General features: G+C 38.9%; 1 long non-coding RNA gene across 2 annotated transcripts; it reads right to left on the reverse strand.

Moving 5' to 3' along the window:
• Positions 1–1,534: 1,534 nt before the first annotated feature.
• LOC141495262 (uncharacterized) lies at positions 1,535–4,922 on the reverse strand. Of its 2 annotated transcripts, XR_012470713.1 has the most exons (4): positions 4,908–4,922; positions 4,681–4,816; positions 1,882–2,304; positions 1,535–1,762 (listed from the first exon to the last, which is right to left on the reverse strand). It is a non-coding gene; the product is annotated as an uncharacterized LOC141495262 (long non-coding RNA). The 2 variants fall into 2 exon arrangements; XR_012470712.1 differs by lacking the exon at positions 4,681–4,816.
• Between the last annotated feature and the right edge of the window lie 12,393 nt (positions 4,923–17,315).

The raw sequence follows: 17,315 nt of genomic DNA on the forward strand, positions 1-17,315 counted from the left end.
CAATTTTGTGAAAGTCATAGGCATGTGAAGACCAGAAAGCAACACAGAAAAAGTTTGAACTCAAAATGCAAAAAGTGTACATATGATTTAATAACATTTTATCTTTTAATACTAAATCAATTCAGACTTCTCTGGTATAGAGGAAGGGAGGGCCAAAAAAGTTTACTTGGATTTTTCAGATAACAGGAATGCTACAACAGTTACTCCCTCAATGTGGAATCTCAGTGGGCCTTAACTCTTTAAAACAGTCAAAATATAACTCTCGAATATATATCTGTATATATATATTAGTTACATGAGACAAGTTAAACAATCTCTTCCATGACATCACAAGTATTCTACATTTTCCACCTTCCAAGTTCAAACTGCTATATAGGCAAAGAGATTCCTGGATCCTCATTTCCTTTATTCTTATCTCCTCCTTTGAAGAACAAATTACTCTGATATCCCTACATTGTGTAATAAGATCAAAATTGGCATATGCCCATTAGTTTTATCAGGTAATGAGATCAACAGAGAACCAGATCCTCCCCCTTCCCAGCCTTCAAAGAGCTACTACTGCTTTCCAATAAGAAAACTATATAGAAAATTAAATACTAAGCCAAAATTTGGGGCACAGAATCAACAACTGGGAAAATCCAAGTTACTCTAACATAAGTGGCCTTCATCAATATGCTTGTTAAAGCTGGTTAATGTTTAATAACAAAAAGGAGAGAACTAAGAAAGGACTATAAACTATAATGTTGGAAACAGTTCCAGAAGGTCATCACTACATTTATCTGGATTTTCAGGAAAATAAATCCAACAAAAATCAGCTGAATTGATTCATGCTCCTTAGGACCTTATCTGGAACCTACTAAATTTCAGATAACGTTTTTGTGTTTTGCTCCTCCTACCCTGCCTCCCCCAAGCTAAAATACACATAAAGATTAGGTCTAAAAACTATTTAAAGATGTTGTGAGGCAAACTTGACAGAGTTGCTGTTTTGAGGTGTACCATTAATGACACATCCAAAATCTGATCAGATAAGCCTTCAGTGATCTTCCATTTTCCTTGAAGGGAGTCCAGAGGGGGAAATTGACTCAGGATATAGCTGATTTTTTGTTTTATTGGGTCCCTGTATAAAAGAAACAAAACAATCCCGGGCATATATGGCAACTTTTGTTAGCTTGAGATGGCCTGAGATGGTAAATTTATCTAGTTTGTCATTTATGTCCTGTATATAAAATTTGCTTTGTATATATATTTGACTGTAAGTTTTGTATCCGCATCATCTTGTAAAGCTTCTCAAGGGCAGAGATTTGTTTTTTGCCTCTTTAATCCCCAGCATGGTGCCTGAAATTTAGGCATTAAATGTTTATTGATTATTCAATAAAGTTGGGCAAGTGGGAATAAAGGACGACATTTTATTTCTGAACCTTCCTCTTCTTCCCCTCCCATGGTCATCTCTTCCCCAAGGATTTTGAATCTTCCCCTTTTGTAGGCCCCTCTCTCCCTATCCCATGAGCCAAGGAAATCAGATAAGGTCAAAAGATTGAATTTTCAGACTTTATTGGCAGGTGGCATTGTTCAGTAGTAGGCTCCTGTTGTCTTGTGGCAGTGACCATAGGTATGCATCTTGATGGAAATGATTTTGCTGTTTGTTTCAGGATGATCAGAAGATCCGGATGGATTTGGTAAAATTCTCAAGCAGGAGTTCAGATGGAGTTTTGCTATTTGCTCTCTTGGGATTTTTGTCTCTTGCCAGAACCACTGCGACGCCCTGAGAGGAATGAAAGGGAGGTTTAAATTTTAAACTAGAAGAAACTCGGAGCATCTTGTCTCTGCATTTTTGAGAAGAAGGCTGTAAGGAAAATTTAAGTGAATGTAAACCAGTATTACCTTTCTTTTTCAAATTTGATTTTCCTTTCCCTCTTCTCTTCTTCTTGCCGCTTTTCCCCTGTTTTGGCTCTTTGCCTTGAGCTCTGCTTCTTCCTCTTTTCTGGCGTCGAAATCTGCTCCTACTCCGGCTCCTGCTGTTTCTATAGCTTGCCATTTTTGAGTATGGTTGTGGTTAAGGTTAAGATCTTTTAATTTATGGTTCACAGCAGGGGGAGCACCACTGTGGGCTTGAGCCAGCCAACCTGTAACCTGGTGGTAGGTGTGTGGGCTTCTGAGTCAGGGTGCACCCTTGTCTCTCTTATAGGCAACAGAGGCATTGTGATGCTTCCCAATGGCCTTGCCCTGATAGGCTCCTTATGGGGATATCATCCTTGCTCATGTCCATATAAGAGCAACCGATGGAAAAAGGAGAGGGCTATAGTCCTGATGAGGGAATAATGCTTATAATACCTACCTCACTGGGTAGTTTTGTTGAAAGCAATAAATGTTATTGACTAATGTTATCATTATCATTATAATCATCAGACAAAACAATCAATTATAAAGTATTATTAAACATCTAGCACTCTTAAGTATTGGAGATGAAAATAGAAAGAAAAAAAGACCATATTTTTTTTGGTGGTGGTGGTGGTGGTGGTGGTGGTGGTGGTGGTGGTGGTTTGCAAGGCAAATGGGGTTAAGTGGCTTGCCCAAGGCCACACAGCTAAGCAGTTATTAAGTGTCTGAAGCCGAACTCGAACTCAGGTACTCCTGACTCCAGGCCTGGTACTCTATCCACTGCGCCACCTGGCCACCCCATGGGACCACCTAGCTGCCCCAAAAGACCATACTTTTAAGGAGCCAGATGGCATAGTAGATGAGATGACCTCAGTTGGAACCCTCCTTGCCTTGATACTCTAGGACAGGTACTTTCTAAGTATGATCCCTTAAAAGATATACCAGCTTGCTTCAAACTTGATTGAAAATTTAACACCCACAGAAAACATGTGTGTATCTGAAAAATAAGGGAGGGAAATCTTTTCTGCTACTGATATGAAGCTATATTAAAAAAAAACCAAATTAATGCCTTTTTAAAATATTTCTTAATCCTTGAGGATGTGTGTAAGAAATGAGGTGGAATCCACAATGCTTTGAATTTGATTGTTTTCTTGTCTTTTCAAGAGCAAAATTAAGGACCTCTGATAAAATTCTTCTGAGGCCTCTATAGAACTGGTAGGGTAGCCTCAGCCCTAAAGATATTGGGGGTTCAGCTATAGAAATTGAAAGAGTCTCATGTTAAATAATACTTAGAAGTATAGATCATTATAGATTTAAAGCCAGAAGGGACCTCAGAGACCATTCTCATCCCATCACTTGCTTGTGAGTTGAAGAAATTGAGATCCAGGAAGGAGGGTAAGTGACTTCAAGGTTATATAAGGTAGTGTTATTAGCAGTAATATTTGAAATCAGATCCCCTCCCAGAACCAGTGATCCATTTGGCTATCCCATGAAACCTTTCTTCAATATATTGATGATGCTTTAATCTCATCAACTTGTAAACAACCTTCAACAGTGAATGCAGTTTGTAATCAATCCACATATTCTTATCCTGTGCAATTCTCATCTTTGGATAAATTCTACAAAGACTCAACCAAACATGTCAGGAGCTTTCTTCTAGGCCTCCTGGCATTATTTGTTTACCAATGGAGTAAATAACTGTACTTTGAGTTAACCTTCAGTGTTACTGATTGTAAATCAAACCTTTTTATCAATAAAATGCTGCTTTAAATGCACAAAAGAGGTTGCTCTTCAAATATATTCTAGTGTGATTCCTTTTGTAATCTGAAGGCTGATTCAATGATTTATTGTAGAATCATCTGGTATTAGAACTGAATATCCAATTCAATCCACTCATTTGAAAAAAGGATAAAACCAGAGATTTGAAGTGTATAGCAGGTCCAAGACTCTTTGTTATATATTACGTTTTGCTTACTTTTATATTTTTTAGGTTTTTGCAAGGCCAATGGGGTTAAGTGGCTTGCCGAAGGCCACACAGCTAGGTAACTATTAAGTGTCTGAGGTCAGATTTGAATTCAGGTACTCCTGACTCCAGTGCTCTATCTACTATGCCACTTAGCAGCCCCTGATTTTATATTGTGCTTTTAATAGTTTATAAAGCAATTCTATACTTTATTTTCACTATGTCTTCCCTATAAATCCCATGAAATAGTTTAAATCCTATGAAATAGCTAAATATTGCTGTACCCATGTTTCAGATTAAGAAACTGAGGCCCACAAAAGTTAAATGACATACATTCCAAGATCCTATAACTAGATCTTTAACATGCAAAGGACTACAATCCAGATTTATTTTCAATATGAACTTATTTCCTCTTTTACTAACAACAATACAAGCAATTACCTTTCTTCCTACTAGCTATCTCCTTGAATATACCAGACTTCTGCTAAGTGAGACAATTTTCTGCATTCAGGATTCAATGTTTGTAAATGTATATGGGTTTTGTTGGTGACTGATAAACCATCTCTGCACCTGACATACAGGCACATATATCTTCAAAAGGGGAATATAGGCAGTTGATAGCCCCACTCTTCTTTTCCTCATCTCCCAGGAATAGGGAAGAACCAGTAAACTCTATAGGGAGAAATAGCCATTAGTCATTGATGAGTATGGTGGTTAGCCCAGGGAGTGGTTTCAAAGCAGCCTTGGGTTGATGGTAAAGAACAAAATCCCAGCCCAGGGAAGGAGTGAGGCAGGCTTTAGCAGAAGCTGGGAGAAAGACAGAAAGAATCTGCGCTCACCCTTTGTATGATTAGGTCCAGGTAGCCCCTATGAGTTATATCTGCTGTAGAATTATTTTTGGAAAGGATGTTTTATTTGATCATCATCAAAATTGAAAAACAGTTCAAAAGTGTTACCAGGTAGTCAGAACTAGCCCTTAGGGTAAAAAGAAAGAATATTAAATAATCTAAATAATCTAAAAACAAATTTTATAACTGGGGAAACCCAAAGGGTAAAAGTGACTTACCCAAGGCTTTATGGCTAGAAACTGTCAGAGCCAGGAACTTCAGTTATAGAATCATAGAATCATAGAATCTGTAAACTGCAAAGGTCATTGAATCTAACCTGTATCTGAACAAGAATTCCTCTATGATATCCTGGAGTAATGGATTACCTGGTCTCTGCTTGAAGAGCTACAGGAAAAGAGCAACCAAGTCCCTCTTGAAGTAGTCCTTATGGTAAAAACTAAATATGAAACTCCTTAGCTTTCTAAACCATGACATATAGCTGGTATTGTTAGAAAGCATTCCTAGGAGAACTCTGATCCCCAAACCCCCCCAAAACCAACAAAGGATGGCTCTATCCAAAATTTAGTGGGGCAGAACCCACAGAAAGACTGAGTAATACATTTTCCCAGTCCAAGATAACTTAGAAGTTCCGCTGGAAAGGTGTGCTTCACCAGGACTAGGGGTTGGAAAAAAGCCACTGGGTAGCCCAGCATAGCCCAGCAAAGCCCAGCATAGCCCAGAGGTCACCCACAACATCTTGAAGGGGCAGTGAGAAAACTCTGCTGCACCTGGGTGAGTGTGGAAGGAGGAGCGTGGCCACAGAACCTGTAGCAAGATTCTGGAGAAAGCAGCCTGCGCCCCCAGAGACAGTAAGGGGAGTCTGTAGAGATTTCCCTGCTCTGCTTGCCTATACTCATATATTGCCATTTGGGCTTCCATACTAAGATACCTGCATCCCTCCTTATAGCTCCAGGGCAGAGGGAAGTACTGGGCCATCTCCATATCAAAGCATAGGCTAGAGAGCCTAAGACCTTAGAGGAATAAAGGTTCCAGTGGGACGTCCCCCCAAAAACAACCCCAAAGCTTTGTAAATTAGCCTTGGGTTGAGGAAATGAGTAAACAACAGAAAAAGAAGAATCTGACCATTGAGAATTACTTCAGTCCCATGGAAGATCAAAACACATACTCAGATGATGACAAAATGGAAGCTTCTGTATCCAAAACCTCGAAGAGCAATGGAAAATGGTCTCAGACTATGAATGATCTCAAAAAAAAGCCTTTGAAAAGCAATTAAGGAGGAGGAAAAACTGGTAGGAGAAATGAGAGCAGTACAGAAAAATCATGAAAACCATATCAAAAGCTTGGTGAAAGGCATACAAAAAAAATACTGATGGAAATAATATGTTAAAAACCAGTTTAGGCCTAATGGAAAAAAGCAAAATAAAAGGCAAATAGGAAGATGAATGACTTAAAAAGCAGAACTGGCTAGCTGGAAAAGATGATAAAAAAGCTCTCTGAAGAAAATAACTCCTTCAAATGCAAAATGGAACTAAAAGAAGCTGGTGCTTTGCAAGAAAGCAGGAAGAAATAAAACTCTTAGAAAAAAAAGCCAAAAATTAGAAGAAAATATGAAATATTTCATTAGAAAAACAACTGATCATGAAAACAGATCCAGAAGAAATAATTTAAAAATTATTGGACTATCTGAAAACCATGACCAGGAGAAGAGCCTAGACTTCATTTTCCAAGAAATAACACAGCAAAATTGTCCTGAGATCCTAGAAGCTGAGGGTAAAATAGAAATCGAGAGAATTCACAGGTAACCCCCTGAAAGATATCCCAAAAGAAAACCTTCCAGGAATATTATAGGGAAATTCCAAAACTCCCAAGTCAAAGAGAAATTCTAAAAGCTGCCAGAAACAGACAGTTTAACTACTGAGGCTCCATAGTCAGGATAACACGGGATCTGGCAGCATCTACATTAAGGGCTTGTAGGGATTGGAATATGATATTCTGGAAGGCAAAAGGTCAACCGAGAATCAACTACCCAGCAAAACTGAACATTCTCTTTCAGGGGAAAAGATGGACTTTCAATGAAACAGAGGACTTTATATTGATAACTCATGAACTTTCTCATTTATAAGAGCAGTTAGAAGGAGTATATAGACAGGATATAGGAATGAGTGGAATAAAATGGTATGATGTGGTAACAGGATGGAGTCAATGGGCAATGGGGGAAAGTACTGAGAGGAAGGAAAAAGGAGATGAAGAAGAAGCTGAGAGATTTCACATAAGAGTCAAGAAAAAGTTTTTTCAATGGAGGGGAAGGAGGGAAGGCAAGGGGGAATTGAATGAGCCTTCATTCTCATCAGAAATGGCTCAGGGAGGAAATGACATACATATTTAATAGGGTGAGGAAATCTGTCTTGCCCTAGAGAAGGATGGGTGGAAAGGGATGGGATAAAGGGGAATGGGGGGAGCGAAAGGCAGAATAGGTGATAGAAGAGAGGGAAGATCGAGGGAGGGGATACTCAGATGCAACACACTTTTGGACAGAGCCAGGATGAAAGGAGAGAGAGAATAGAATAAATGAGAGTGGGAGAAATAGAGTAGAGGACAGGTAGTAATAGCAACTGAGGGAAAAATATTGAGGCAACTTCTCTGGTGGACTTACGATAAAGAAAGCAACTCACCCCAGAGACAGAGCCATTGAAATCTGAATACAGACTAAAGTACATTTTTTTTCCTCTCTTTCTATATTCTTGAGGTTTTCCATCTCCTTGGGGGGGGTTATGTTTATTCTTATGTTTACTCTTATAACATCCAATTTGCATTAATGTATGGCATAGAAACAATGTGGAGAGACTGTTAGACAGTCTTCTGGGGGGAGGGAAGGGAGGAGAGGGGAAGAATTGTAGAATTCAGAGCCTTGCAAAAAATGATGGGCACATATTACTATTCTATATAATTGGAAAAGAAATAAAATGTTAAAAATTAAAAAAAATAAATTTCCTAAACTTTAAATCAGTTCTCTCCTAGGGATTCCTTTTCTGCCCTTTAGGATTTGGCAGGAGCATAATCCTTTTCCCACTAATAGCCTTTCAAATCCTTTAAAACTGCCATAATTTCTTCTTTAAGTCCCTTCTGTATTTTATATATATAGGATAGTATTTTATATATATAGGCACCTAGGATGGTGCCTAAAATATTTTTTAAATTCTGTATTATTTCCATCTCAATGTTGCCCCTCAACCACTGGGTCACTGACTATCACTATTATGAGACATTATATGGTAATTCAAATCTAAACCCTAAACAGCGATGCCCTAGTTTCCCTAGATATCATGTGCCAACCTTAGGGACAAAGAGAAGGAGGCAAAGAAAAAAGAAATATCAAATCAATCTTTAAATTTACTTTTTTTCAATTAACATTTATTTTCTCCTCTTCCCCACTAAAAAAGAAAAAGAAAAAAAGAAAAAACTAATAGCGATTACATTTGGAATTATAGAACCTATAGCATTCATATCTGAAATGACCATCTAATACTACTGCCTAATTTAATATTGATTTGTTCAATAAAGAAATATTAAACTGGGGCAGCTAGATGGCACAGTGGATAAAGCACCGGCCTTGGAGTCAGGAGTATCTGGGTTCACATCCCATCTAAGACACTTAATAATTGCCTAGCTGTGTGGCCTTGGGAAAGCCACTTAAACCCATTGCCTAGCAAAAACCTGAAAAAACAAAACAAAAAAAAACAAGAAATATTAAACCCCTACTTACATGATCTAAAAATATATACCACATGCCTCTTTCTCTCAAAGGGTTACATTCAAATAGGGACATATAGCTAACTAATATATTAGCAAGAGTGAGATCGCATTGTACTGTAGTAGAAGATGACTATATGATTGGATTGACTGATGGATTAATTGATCGAGAGTGATCCCCAAAATTCATTTTCACCCTGGGGTTGGGTGTATGTGTCTAGGTTGGGTCTTTATAGAGGAGGTGTCTCCTGAGTGGAATCTTAAAGGAAGGGCAGGAAGGGACTTCAGTAGTAAGCTCAGTGACTGGCATGTGCAGTAAGTAAGTGCTTAATATTTATTGGCTGATTGACAATTCCAGGTTTTGCAGGGGTCATGAGAAGGCCAAGACAAGAAAAGGAGTAAATAGTCCAGTTTAAACAGGATTCAGAAGAGAACTTGAGGGGAAGTATTTAATAGAAATTATAAGTAGGCAGGTTGAAGAAACTGTGAAGAACTTTGAATACCTGAATCTGGAGTTTATTCTTTATTTGATATACAATGTTGTGTTCATTTGTTTCATTTGGGTCTAACTCTTCATGATCCCATTTGGGATTTTCTTGTCTAAGAGATTGGAATGATGTTACCAATTCCTTCTCCAATTCATTTTACAGATGAGGAAACTGAGGCAAACAGTTACTTGTCTAGGATCACACAGCAAGGAAATGTCTGAAGTTCAGATTCAGTTCTTCCATTCCAGTTTCAGCACTCTATCCACTGTACCAGTTAATTGTCCTTGATATACAGTAGAAAGATATTAAAGATTTTTGAGTAGTGAAGTGACATGACCAGAATGTAGGATATTTGCTTCTATAAGGGTATGAAAGATGATTTTAAGGGAGTGTAGGCTGAAGGGAGGAAGTTCATGCTATTGACAACTGTACAGAAGAAAAGGTTTGGATTAGAATTTTTAAAAATAAGACTGAAGTGAAGCTGGATGTGGTAGATATGGTGAAAACAGAAATGCCAGGACTACTACTTAGTAGCTGATAGGTATGTGGAGTACAGGAGATATGTTAAAAACGTTCTTGGTTTGGCAGTTCATTCAAGCCTAATGTCCATTTCACAAACATTTACCCCACAACTCTAGGGAGAAAAAGCTTGAGCTGAATTCCAATCCAGCATGATACTATTCCTTTGACCTCTTTCCCAAAGCACTACTAGGATATCTTGTTACTTTGGGTCACAAGAGCTGCATTTGTTGTCTTCTACTCCACTGGGACGCAAGCAATGACTACAGGGTGGTAGAGATGTCTACAGTATTACAGTGAAATAGAAATAAATATTTAGAGGTTGCCCTCCTGAGACCATAAAGGGAGGCAGAAATTTTCTAACTCTACAACTGACTATAACTGTATAGAATATAAGCTCCTTGAGGGTAGGGACTGTTCTCATGTTTTTTATTTTTATCTTTGTATCTGGAGTTCCTGGAATATATAGGAGGAGCTTAGTAAATGTTGAAAGAACTGAGAGGGTCACCCTAGTCAGGGGAATGGAATGGCTGGGCTGGGAACTGACTGATCCTAGAGACTGAGAGCTGTCCCCCTACTTAAAAAATGGAATGACTGGGCTGAGGACTGGCTGATACTGGCTGTTCTCCCAGAGTATGAGTTAAGGGGTGGCTGGTGGAACCAGCAAATTCTTAGGGAAAATTACTAAGACTAAGTGGGGTCTTTGTTGAGACAGAATTCTCTCCTTAGAACTGTCCTTTAGGTCCAACTTTTTTTTTTTTTTAGGATTTTGCAAAGGAAATGGGGTTAAGTGGCTTGCTCAAGGCCACACAGCTAGGTAATTATCAAGTGTCTGATTTGAACCCAGGTACTCCTGACTCCACTAACCTCAGGTTACTGGTGATTCTGAATCTGTTGAAATGTTTGAGATTTAAAGTTCCGTATTTCCATTTAGAATATCAAGTATCCTCTCCCTCCTCCTTCTCCTCCTCCTCTTCATAACATTTATTATCTTTGCTGTCATGGGGAAGAGGGAAGGAAGGGAGACAGGTAGAAAAATCTTTCAAAAAGATGAATGTTGAAAACTATCCTTCCATGTATGTGGAAAAAATAAAATAACAGTAACATTTATATAATGCTCACATTGTAACAGGCACTGTGATAAGCATTTTTAAAATTTTATTTATTTAAGGCAATGGAATTAAGTGACTTGCCCAAGGTCACACAGCTAGGCAATTGCTAAGTCTGAGGTCAAATTTGAACTCAGGTCCTACTGACTCTAGGGCCGGTGCTCCATCCACTGTGCCACCTAGCTGCCCCCGTAAACACTTATCAATAATCATCTCATTTGATCCACACAACTCTGGATGCTATAATTGTTCATATTTTACATACAAGGAAACTGAGACAAGTGTTAGTTTAAATGATTTCCCCAAGCTCAAACAGCTAGTAAGTATCTGAGGTCAAAGTCTATTCTGGATCCAAATTCAAATATGCTAGTCATTGCATCACCTCACTACCCATCAAGACCAGTACCAACTTGGTAAGAGCAAGTTGGTGAGAGTAGCATGGAGCTGCCTTAAAGGGAGGCTAAGTGGCTCTGGCTGAAGTCAGAGCAGGTCAAAGCTATCAGCCTGAGTGAATGTTCTTCCAGGATGGGTAAGATAGGAAGACTGAATCAACAAAATTAAAAATAAAATAAAGTCACATCAAAACAAAACAAATCTTCCCTCTCTTTTTTTTTTCTTCTTAAGTTCTATAACTTCCAGTCTGACTTGAGGGTTTGATGTAGACCTGATCATTGTCATGGTAATGATGATGATGTAGCTCATTTCTCAAGCACTTTTACATAATTATCCCATTTGATCCTCATAAGAAAGTCAGGAGGGGTGGGGGTGGGGGAATTAGACTAAACCATTTTAGTCCTCATTTTGCTGATGTGAAAATAGAAAGTAGAAGTCCAGTGAATTGTCCAAGGCCATACACATAGTGGCCAAACTTGAACTGAAACTTCAGTTTCTCTTCTATCCTCATTACTAAGTACTTTATACTTCAAAGTAATTGAATACTTTGAATTTGCTCCAGGCCTGAAGCAGAATGAAAGTGTCTGTAGATCAACCCCTTTTAGGAGAGAATGGAAAATTCTTCAGAAGCCAAGGAACACAGTCACTGGAATTGGAATCAGAGGATCTGAGTTCAAAACTTTAAATATTTAATGCTTCAATAAATTTTGGCAAGTCCTTTCCCATCTTGGGGCCTCAATTCCCTTCAGCAAGCCACTTAAAAATCAGGGGCTACCTGGCTTGAAAACCACCTAGGGAACCTGATCTTGGAAAGTTCTAAAATAAACATTAATGTAGTGCTTACCATGAGATAGGTACCATGCTAAACAACTGGGTTGTTGTGGTAACAGATATCTCAAGTGATCCTAGCAACAACTCTATACTATTATTCTCATTTTACAATGAAGAAACTGTGGCAGAGATTGTCCAGTGTCACATCAGCAGTGTCTGAGACTGCATTTGAACTCAGGCTTCCTAATTTTAGTCTCAGCCCCAAATCCCCTGCACCATTTGCTGTCCCTCCCTCCACCTGTGTCAAATTTAATCCACTCAGCTTTGCTATTTTATTCTGGGCCTAGGATGAGTTGAATGATAAATGAGTGAATATTGTGAAAGAGACTCTGGAAAATGAGGGGAGGTCCTCATTATTCAGGCCTGTTGGAAATAAATAAATGTGCTAACCTTAGTAGAATTTGTCCTGGTTAGGTTTGGACCTCAAGAAAGAGTAAAATAGAATTAGATTAACAAGCATATTTATTGATATTTCTCTAAGAATTACACAGGTCTGAGGGGTGGAGGGGGAGAGATCCTAGCTGGAGAGCCAAATTCACCAGAACAGAGGCCTACTATTTACCCTTAAATAACTTGACCATCAAAAAGTGTGATCTGAAGCACTACCTTAATCTTTTCCAATAAAGGAAGGCTATTGCTCCCTACCCCCACCCACCCCCACCCCCCAGTAGGATAGAGCAGGGGCAAGGTGGAAAGAGGTGAAGAAAACTCAGAAAGAGGGGAAGGAATATCAGGAGGCACTAAGAAGGCAAAGCTTTATTCTAGTTACAATTGTGGGAGTTCTCCATTAAATACACTTTTAAATTGCTAAATTGACTGGATTAAAATTGCCTCACTTTGTGGGCCTTCTCACTGCTCCTCCCAATTACCCTGGGAAATGGGTGCTATTATTGTTCTCATTTTACAGATGAGGAAACTGAGGCAGAGGCTAAGTGATTTACCTATTGTCACACAGCTATTTAGTATTTGAGGTACAATTTGAAATTCAGGTCTTCCTGATAACTCTAGCTTTTCAGTCTCAGGAGAAAGGAATTTGACAGAATCATAGAATCCCTGAATTGGAAGATTATGAGTTCCTGGAGGTCAGGAGCTATTGTTTACCTTTCCTTATATCCCCAGTGCTTCCTACACTGGAACAAGTAGGTCCTTAATAAATGCTTATTATCTGATCAACTAGAAAGAACCTCAGAATGCATCTAGCCCAATCCCTACCCAAATGAGAATTTCCTCTTTTGTAATTGAAGGAGGGGTCATTCAGCCTACCATTTACAGACAGCATTGTAGGGAAGTTGAGATATTCCAAAGCAATCCTATTCAATTTTTTAACATTTTTTGCATTTTAACTAAGGTTTTCTTATCATGGAATCTGTTATAGGTACAACTATAAAGCGAATTTCTTTTAAAATCAGGTTCCATGTTGGAACCAAATCTGAAAGTCACTGAGTATAAAACAATAGTAGAGATTTACTTTGTCCTTAAATAGTTCTGCATCAAGAATATGGTAGTAATTAGCTTTTCTGGATGAGACCCCTACTTCATTTACATCTGGAAAGTAATCTGGTCAGTCAGTCATCAGGATATGGTAACTTGTGCAGTCTTAGATATTGAAAAAGATGGACTACAGTCGTCTGGGATCTTTTATTTCCCTGATCAGAAAACTGCATCAGAGAAACTGGAACCCAATGAGGTAGAGTTTGGGGAGGAAGTCATCACAGGAAAATTTCATCCAAAAACCACTAGTCCTAATTCAAGTCAAAATCCATAGCTCTTGATTCTGTCCTGTGGCACTGAGCAGAAAGAACAAACCTAATCCCTCTTTCACACAGTAGCACTGCAAATATTTGAAGGCAGTAATCATGTCCATCCTTGGTCTACTCTTCTGGCTATTCATCCCTAGCTGCCTCACATGATTTTTACCCATCTACATCTAATTCATTCATCTTCAACTGTATGAAGTGAAGACTTTTTATGAGACTTTACCAGTACTACTGGCCAAAATTATCTTTATATATGGGATAGGCAATCATGTCCTCTCGTATGTACTGAGGACTGATAAAAAAGCCTTTCGGTACTTCCTCCCCCATACATATTCCTCTGTAGCCTACTTCTAATACTTAAAATCCCTCCAATAGAGATTCATTCCGGAATATTTTGCCTCTTCTGGATGGTTCTATTGAAATATATATTCTCTGACCCATTAAGGTCTTCTTGAGCTTTGACAACAGCTTATAGGCAGTAAGAAATTCTGGGCACTTCGTGGTAGTAGAAAGGGGTTAGTTACCAAGAGAGAAAATAGGGATTTCTGGAAATGGGAGGTTATCAAAAATTTTTCCCAATTTCCCTGAGGGTGCTGTAGCTTTCATCCCTTGGGTCATTCCTGCCATCTACTGCTTTTAGTACTACACATATGCTACTGAACAAAGCTTGTAAAAGTCACAAAAATGTATTGACTGGATCCACCACATTTGTACTATATAAATTTTTTTCAAGGTTTTTGCAAGGCAAATGGAGTTAAGTGGCTTGCCCAAGGCCACACAGCTAGGTAATTATTAAGTGTCTGAGACTGGATTTGAACCCAGGTACTCCTGACTCCAGGGCTGCTGCTCTATCCACTTTGCCACCCCCGTGCTATGTAAATTCAATTGTGATTTTTCTAAACTTTTTTTCATCATCTCCCTCAAACCTCCCATGATTATTCTGCTCCTGTCCTCTCAACTGAGAACCCTTTCTTATATATAAAACTGAAAACATTGAGTTTTATAGAGAGTTCCCTCTTTTTCCCCCATCTAACATCACTCAGAAGACTTGTTATCTTCTCCTTGACCCTTGTCTTACTTGAAAAGAAGGCCTTTCTTGCCAAGGTTCTATGTGCACAAGTGATCTCATTCCAATCTGTCTTCTCTAGTAGGATGCCTCTAACATATCCACTCTTTTTTTTTAATCTTCAGTCTCTCCTTGTCTACTGACTACTTCCCTTCTGCCAACAAATATATCTGTGGTTCGCCTATCCTCCAAAAGGTTTCCTGGATTCATCCATCCTCAATAGCTCTCCTCCCTTTTTAGGACTAAACTCCTCATGAAGACCAGCTACCCTGGGTACCTCCACTTCCTTTTCTCTCACTCTCTTTTTAACTGCCATATACTCTGATTTCTAACTTCATCATTCAATCAAAACTGTTATCTCCAAAGTTACTAATGATCTCTTAATTACCAAATCAAATGTCCTTTCTCAGGCCCCATTTTCTGTGACCTCCCCTGAAGCCTTTGAATTGTTGATCATCCTCTTCTCCTTGACACCCTCTTTTCTCTAGGTTTCCATGATGCTACTTTAGCCTGTTTCTCCCTCTCTGTATCCTCTGCTGGATCTTTATCCAGGTCATACTCATTAACCATGTCCTGGATCCTCTTCTCTTCTTTGTCTTATACTATTTCATTTGATGATCTCACCAGCTCCTAGGATTTCAGTTATCATGACTATGTTGATAATTCTCAGATCTACTTATTCTGACTTCCTTATTTGCAACTTCAAGTGAAATCTCAAACTGTATATGTCATAAATTCAGCATTTAAATTCAGCATCATGTCCAAACTAAATATCCTCTTTTGACCCAAATCTCCCCCTCTTCTGGACTTCATAATTACTATTGAGGTACCACTAGGGTCTCAACCTCAACTCCTTATTCACTCTCACACTCCATTTTCAATTTATTGCCCAATTGTCCTTTGTAACATATCTCATATACATCCTCATCTCTTCTCCTACATTGCCACCACCTTGGGGCAGATCCTTATCACTTTACTCCTGGATCATTGAAATAGCTTTCTAATTGGTCTCCCTCCCATGAATCTCTCCATTCTCTAGTTCATCCTCAAATTGATCTTCCTGAAGTAGAGATCTGAGCATATCACACACACACACACACAAACACACACACAAACAAAAACAAATACAGGATAAATTCCAGTAGCTCCCTATCACCTCTAGAAACAAACATAAAATTCTCTATTTTGCATTCAGTCTTCACAACCTAGCTCCCTCCTAACTTTCCAATTTTCTTATACCTTTTACTGTCCCTCATATACTCTGTGATCTAGTGGCACTGATCTCCTGCCTGTTCCTACAAGCCTATATCTTTAGATTCCAGTCATTTTCATTGATTCTTTCCCAGGCCTGGAATATGACCCCTTCTCATCTCCTTTTTTTCCCCGGTCTCTTGATTTCCTTCCTATTCCAACAAAAATTTCATCTTTCATGGGAAGGATTCCTGATCCCAATTAATGCTTGTGACTTCCCTTAATTAAATAACTTGTTGGTCTATATAGTTGTTTCCATGTTGCCTCTCCCATTTGATTGTGGATTCCATGAGAGTTAGGAAAACCTTACTTTTACCTTTCTTTTTATCCTTAGCAATTAGCAGAATGCTGGGCTTAATACATATTTATTAACTGGCTAATTGCTGGCTCCTACAGGAATTGTGTTGAAGAGCAAAGTAAGAGGGAAGAGGTGGGTTTCTATAATCTTGGACCTACTCTGGGGTCTTGTGGAGCCCACTGATAAAAGGTGGTCTTTCCCTACCTTCTTTACATAATGGAAACATTATAATACTTCAGGTCAAAAGCCCTGGCTTTGTTTCTTGCTGCTTGAGTGAATTTTGATCATTTCAGACTCCTCATTGGACCTCAGATTCCTCATTAAAAAAAAAAAAAGTTTAACTAGATCCTCCAAGGACTTTGCTTCTTAAAATGGAAGACACAAGTTAGGGCCTCCCATGCTCCAGAGTTTACCTTTTTATTTTTTCCCATAACCTCCATAGCACTCCATTATGGTACCATTCTTTTGGATCCCACACATCTTCTTCAGTTGCTAAATGACCTTTGTGTTCCCCAAGCTGACCCCCCCCAACCCACACACACACACACACACACACACACATATCCCCTTAGTGGAAAGGTGCAAATTAGCTGGAATTCAGAGGATTTGACTTCACTGACAGGCAGACTTCTTACCACACAGTTATCCATATTCCTTCATGTCTCACAGTTTCACACACATACACGCATTCAGTTTCCACGGAGTCAACTCTTAGACTTAACAACAACAAAAAAAGTCCTGAAACCCAAGAGAACACACACACACACACACACACACACACACAAACACACATACACACAAACATACACAAACACAGACATAGAGAAAAAACTCAAACCACAGTTTCATTCTTTCAGAAAAGGGAGGGGGAAGGTAGAGGTGGAGGTGGGGGAGAGAGAAGCTGGGTTACAAACCCGAGTTCAGGAAATAGCCAACTTTGATGGTAAACTTAGACACTGAGAAGGAGGAGAGAGCTTCTGGAGGTGACCTATCTATTCTCTCCAGACAAGGGATTTAATAGAGAAAGAAAGAAAAAATACCCTATTTGCTCCCTTTCAGACCCCCACTGTGAATCTGGGTCTGAGAAGTATTCAAATACACTTGGAAGAGGGATTTTGAAAGCTGTATTCTGGTTTCTGACAATTTCCCTCCTTTCCCTATTAC

This window comes from Macrotis lagotis, chromosome 8, assembly GCF_037893015.1.
Source record: "Macrotis lagotis isolate mMagLag1 chromosome 8, bilby.v1.9.chrom.fasta, whole genome shotgun sequence".
Lineage (NCBI taxonomy): Eukaryota > Metazoa > Chordata > Mammalia > Peramelemorphia > Peramelidae > Macrotis > Macrotis lagotis.